The sequence below is a fragment of the Papaver somniferum genome, chromosome 7 (genome assembly GCF_003573695.1).
Source record: "Papaver somniferum cultivar HN1 chromosome 7, ASM357369v1, whole genome shotgun sequence".
NCBI lineage: Eukaryota > Viridiplantae > Streptophyta > Magnoliopsida > Ranunculales > Papaveraceae > Papaver > Papaver somniferum.
The window spans coordinates 228,207,177-228,213,548 of NC_039364.1; positions in this window are offsets into that span (position 1 = coordinate 228,207,177).

A 6,372-nucleotide genomic window follows, 5' to 3' on the forward strand; every position below is an offset into this window, starting at 1 on the left:
TAGTCTCCGTGCAAGGTTGAGAGAGATGCTTGGTGTTTCTTTACTACTTGGGGATGCTTTTAACTATGACCACAAGATGATACATTTGGTGAGTAACTACAATGGAAGGTGTATAGGTAGAATTGTCTTCAAACAAGGAAGAAGTTCAAGCACTAATGGAGAATATGCTTTGGAGAATTCGTGGACGAATTTGTTCAAACAAGGGGAGGATGATGTACTTACAAACGAAGAAATACTTGGTGTGTCATTACTACTTGGGGATGCTCTCAACTATGACCACAAAGTGCTACATTTGATGAGTAATTATAATGGAAGGTGTAGAGGTAGAATTGTCTTCAAACAAGGAAGAAGTTCAAGCACTAATGGAGAATATGCTTTGAAGAATTCGAGGACGAATTTGTTCAAAGAAGGGGAGGATGATGTATTGTTGATGTGCCATATCGATATTGAAGCACCATTTATAGTCCATCCTAGAATTAATTTGAATATGCCAAGTATGCCCTCGGTGCTTGTATAAATTAGAAGACATAATGCTAGAGGAAGAAGTTTTGGTTTTAGAATATTGTGTGAAGAATGAGAGGTTCTCTTCTTTCAAACCTAATTGTTATCTCTAGAGGGAATTAGATCATCTAATTCTAGAGTATCAACTATTTGCCTCTTATAGTCTTATAGTTTCCAATTTAATTGGGTAGAAATTATAAGTTATTTGAGAAGAATCTCCATTTTTAGGTTCTTCCTTTAATCAAAGGGTAGAAGAAACTAATTTGGTTGATTATTTATCCTTATCAAGTTATCAATTTCAATTTATTTTCATTGTAAGCTATTGATTCTCATCAGTACTCCACATCAACATCCACTACATGTTTCCCTTCATAAAAGATCGGAACGGATGCTTGATGCTCAAAGTTAATATCAATTTCAACCAAGACCCTTGCAAAACTCATCCTAGCTCTAATAGTTGTCAATTTATCCATCATTATAGTTTCCCAATTACACTAGTAATCTTAGATAAAGCTTTATAATTCCACATATGTAAAGGAACCTTCTTAAGATCAACCCAAACATGAACTGATTTCATATTTGCAATTTCTTACTCAATTAGAGGATGCCAGGGACGGACAAAAAAAAATTGCTAAGAAATACAAACAAGACCATACTCAGTAACTTCAATACAGTCAGATTCATCATCAACTTCCATCTTCAACGGCCCTTTTTCTTCAAACTTTTTTCTTCTTCCATTTTTTTTTCTTTAATGATGTTCGAGTAATCCCCTATCAGGGATTCGACCCTGAACCAGATGGGGATCCAAAAGGGGGGCACTCCAGATATAATCTAAAACTAACGTTTCTCTTGATCTCTTTGCAGGCAGTAGAACCCGAACCTTAAGATGTGTTAATTTCTCCTCCTTCTTTTATTCTTTCTGTTGTGGTTGAGTTGAGTAGGCATCTTTGCATTCATATAGAATTAAGCTTTAGTTTCACTCGATTTCTCGTTTGGCTCGCTTTAATCACCTGCTAATTTGTTTTTCTTTGACTAGTAAAATCAGTAGGAGAATTAGATCCCCATCAAGAGCCAGAAATTCAGTTAAGGAAAATTAATTCATCAATACTAGTTCAAGTACTAAATAAAACCTTCATATAGTTGGCTTATAAGCCTAAGGAAACTAACATTACGGAATACATGAAAAGGAAAGCTTAAGTTAAAACGAAATTCAAACTAGTAAAGAAACATCTCTTTCAACTATTGCAGGACTTCTCTCTGATGATTCTCTTCTTTCTCCTTTATGCTCTTCATTCTTCTTCTTCTTCTGAGTCGGATAAGTCGATTATACCCCCGGCTCTCTCCTACTGATAAACTACAGACTTCTTATGGACGTATGCATAATCCATGCCGGGAGGATATTCAGTTAAGAAATAAGATGCAGTTACGGGCACTACGGTGGTTAACCTGATCTGTAAATCCCTTATGGCTTGAACTCCCAACCTATCCTTTTCTTCATCGCTCAGATTGCATAAGGCTAATCTTTGAGCTTGCGCTGGATACATAAATGTTTCCCGCTGGCAGGTATTACACCGATAATATTGAATTCTGTGAAGTTGTCCATCCTTGCAACGTATAACCTTAGTGGACGAAATTTGCACTCCTAGGGGAATTCTGAAATGGTTGCAATCCATTTTTCTTCTTCTCTTCTTTTCTCTTTACCTTTCTGATAGACGCATTTATGTGTCTAATATAGCTCATTTGTATATATTGTTAGTACTCGATATTGTACTTATTTGGTTATTTTATGTATTTGTAGGTGTTTTTGGAAAATAATCTCTTGCGGCGAATTTGGCTAAAAATGTGGCATTTGGACCTCCGTTGATAACGTACCGGAAGCGCCTCAGAAGTGTACCGGAAGTATCCCAGAAATACCCCGGAGGAACCCCGAAAAAAAATGCGGAAAATGCCCCAGAGGACACTTGCTATACGGACCCTTGATTTTGGATAAGGGGTAACCTAATTACTAAGGGGTGACCCATTTCCAGGCATCTGCTAAAGGGAGACCAGCCACAGATAAGGGGAGGTCAACTTCTCAAATTCAAAAGAAAATTTTGGCGGGAAAAAAGGCAGCAGCGTCAACAGTTTTGGATCAAGGATTTGAGCGACCTAGCATGCGATTCAATGGGCAAATTTGGTACCCACGGACTCTACAAGACATAAGGGACCTGTTAGAAGCGATTAGACCCATCTAATTGGGCTGGATAAGTCAGAAAATCCACACAAAGTCAAGACAGTGCACACGGTCCCTGTTTAGGGTTTTGAATTGGTTTGAAAGATTTGGGAGAGATTCTTGCGTGGTATATACTTCAAAAAAGTTGAGTTAAAGTCAGAGAAGATTTTGGGAGCAATAGAATAGCTCACAGACGCATACAAAGATCGACAGATGGAATTATTGTTCAAACTGCACGTGAAGAATAAGAGATTTATTCTCGAATTTGATCGAGTTTCTAGGGAATCTGAAGGCTATATAAGTGTTGGTTTACATCAAAGAAAGGTTATAAACCTTTAGGAGAGAGTTTAGAGTCGATGAGAGCCTAGGAGAAGCAATTATAGAGGAGACAACGCTGCTGCTGCTGCCATTAAAGCTTCTGAAGAACACGAAGAACAGACTCGCAGAGTCCGTCGTTCTTCAGCAGACTTATTTTCATACCACTGTTGTTGTTTCACAGCAGTAGATAGTTATCGTTTACAGCAGTCTTAAATTACCATACCCCTTTGTAACAGTGGCGCTGTAACACCATTCCAGCGTTGCAAATTTCTGTTTCATCTTATATTCATCAATAAAAACACCTATTTCAGCCATGAATTCATCTTGTGAGTGTGTCTTTGGGATGAGAAGCTAAACCCATTAGCCGAGACGACGGAGGAAGCCATTGGTCCATATTGATTTGTATAATTCTAATTTTATTATTTATTTGCAATATTATTATTTGATTATTTGCATGGAATTGAATTTAAAATATTAGTTTTTATTGAATAGTTGTGAATTATTTTGATGAAGCATGCTGGGTTTTAAAAACTTTTGATGTTTTATACTTTGTGATTACAATTATTACTTCAAAAATATATTTGAGGCAAATATTAGAATTATTTTTAAAGATAGAATTGCATGAATATTATTTAGAATTTACTATTTAATTGGTTAATGGTGGAATCCTAGTCTTGGTATTTTCTCTAAAGGTTTGAACTATTTTATTTATTTGCCTGTTTAATTTAAATCTAGAAAAATTGTTTTCTTCACAAGTCTGAAAAAACCCTGTTTTTACCACTACTACAATCACTTTTGAAAACCATCAAATTTTTGGCGCCGCCGACGCGGACCTGTGTTTAGTTAGCATTTTTTTTAGATTTTTTTTTTTATTATTTTGTTCTTCTTTACGTTTTTGGTTTTTTTTGTTTCCTTGCAGATTTTTGAAGATTGGAGCGAGAGAAATTTGCCAAAGCTTGTGGTGATTTACTTAAAGTTTGGGAGCGAAAAGCAAAGCTAAAGGAGCGAAAGAAGAAGATTTTCTTTATTTTGTAAAAGAGAGAAAAAAAAAGAGAGACATTTTTATTTTTGTAATTTTTTTTTTTAGACTTTCTTTCTTTTGTTTTTTTTTTTTTTTTATGGACTTTGGACATTAATTTTGGGACATTTTTATTTTTAAACCCTACGGAAGGGTACCCTTAAATACAAACTGTTTGCAGGGAAGGACGACGATTACATACGTCTCGGCCCCTCGGGTTCGCACACGGCATAGGAGTCGTGGCCCGAGTCGACTTCAGCGGTTCTTCGCCCGTCTGGTACGGGAGGTAAAATTCTAAACACCCGCGAATCTCCTGCAAGCGGGTTACTGGACTCCTTAAGGTGAATATATGCTGAGGACTTGAATATGGACTGTTTTTAAATTCCTAGTAAAGGGCAAGGACTGGACCATATAAGATAAGGGTTCGGATTTCATCACCGCTCCCTTCTTGCCCGCCTTAGGAAAACGAAACCTAAAGCGAACCTAAGCCTAAAATTTGGACTAGAAAGAGACCTATAGGGTATCGAGCTTAACAGGACAATCATTCGAAAAATATTGGTTACTCTTTTAAGCACACCTCGAAGTTCTTGACGGTTTCTGCGAGTTGAATGCGTGACTGCGCCGCATTGGATCGGTGAGGTTTTGGGTATCAAAGCTCCACTGAGCTTCCCTCGCCTCGATTCAACTTGCTTAAACTCGGATTGATTCCAGAGGGGTTTGCTCAAATTGTAACGAATTCCCTTTCGAAGGATTAGAAGCTGGTCTAGAAACAATCTAAGTGGAGCCATCATGCTTGTTGTTTGCTAGAAATCTTTAGGTTTGCTGTGGTAAAGTCGAGTCAGCCTGCTGTGTGATTGCTAGAACCTTCCTGTTAGGATTTTTTTTATTTCTTTTTGAATTTTTTTAGTGTATGCCCGATTTTGTTAGGGCTTGGAAAAGAGATACTCTAGGTCGATTGATTAGCGAAAAACCTAGTAGTTCTTCTGATTTAAGCAGGGAGCTCGAAGACTCTTCTTTGGAGAGCCCTGTTTTTGGAAACTTCAGTTTTGAGAATTATCTCTGAGTGAAAGTACCCCTAGTACTCAGTTGTGCCACGATGGCAACTTTGAAAGATTACATGTTCCCAACTAGGACCAACCGAGCTTCATGCATTAAATTGCCAGCCACTACGGCTAATTTCGAGATAAAACCTAGTATTCTTCAATGATCCCTATATTCTTAGGAAAAGATGATGAGAACCCTTATTTTCATATTAGGGACTTTGAGGAAATCTGTGGGACAATTAGAATAAAAGACCTTACTGATGAAGTCTTGAAACTTAAGATGTTTCCCTTTTCCTTGAGAGATAAAGCCAAGACCTGGCTTAACAACCTACCTATCCATGAATCATGAAACATGGCAGGAACTTATCGCTGCCTTCTATATGAAATTCTACCCTAAGCATAAAACTGCAGCTGTTAGGCAGAAAATTAGTGCTAGTGTGCAACAAGAGGGAGAGTCTCTTTATAGGTTTTTAGAGCGATTCAATGATCTCCTATCTCAGTGTCCTCACCATGGATTTGATAATATGAAACTTGTACAGATTATTTATGATGGTTTAGACTATTCGACCAAAGCCATGGTTGAGTCTATGTGCGCTGGTGAGTTCACTAGTAAAAATGCTGATGATGCTTTTACCTTCTTAGGAGCTATCGCTGAAAAATCCCAACAGTGGGAATCTTGTGTTGAACCCCCTAAAAGACTCTTGGTAATAGAAGTAGCACCAATATGGTAGATACGAGTTTTGCGTCAGATGCTAAGTTTGCTGCTTTGTCCAGAAGGTTAGAAGCTTTAGAAATGGGTCAGTCTAAAAATAGGCCCCTTGTTGAACCTAATAGAGCCTCTCAAGTCTCTAGTTGTGGAATAGAGCCCGATAATTCATTTTGGGAAGGTCAAGTTAGTGAAGAACAAGCCCATGCTGTCTATAACAACTCTAGGTTTGAGAACCGTCAGAAGTTTGACCCATACTCAGAAACCTACAACCCTGGTTGGAGAAACCATCCTAATTTCTCTTGGTCTAAGGGCCAGAATCAAGGCCAGTCTAGCAATTCTCAGCCTCCCCCAGGTTTTGGTTTTAAGAACTCTTCAGGTCAAACCCAGTTTCAGAACACTTCCGAGAAAAAGATCTCTACCTTAGAGGAAGCTATCACTATGTTAGAATAACCATGACATGCTATCAAAGAACCACATGAGCTTTCAACAAGAAACTAGGCAGAATTGAAGAATATTCCCAGAGTCTTGCCAAGTTAGAACTTCAAGTAGGACAAATAGCTAAGTTTATAAG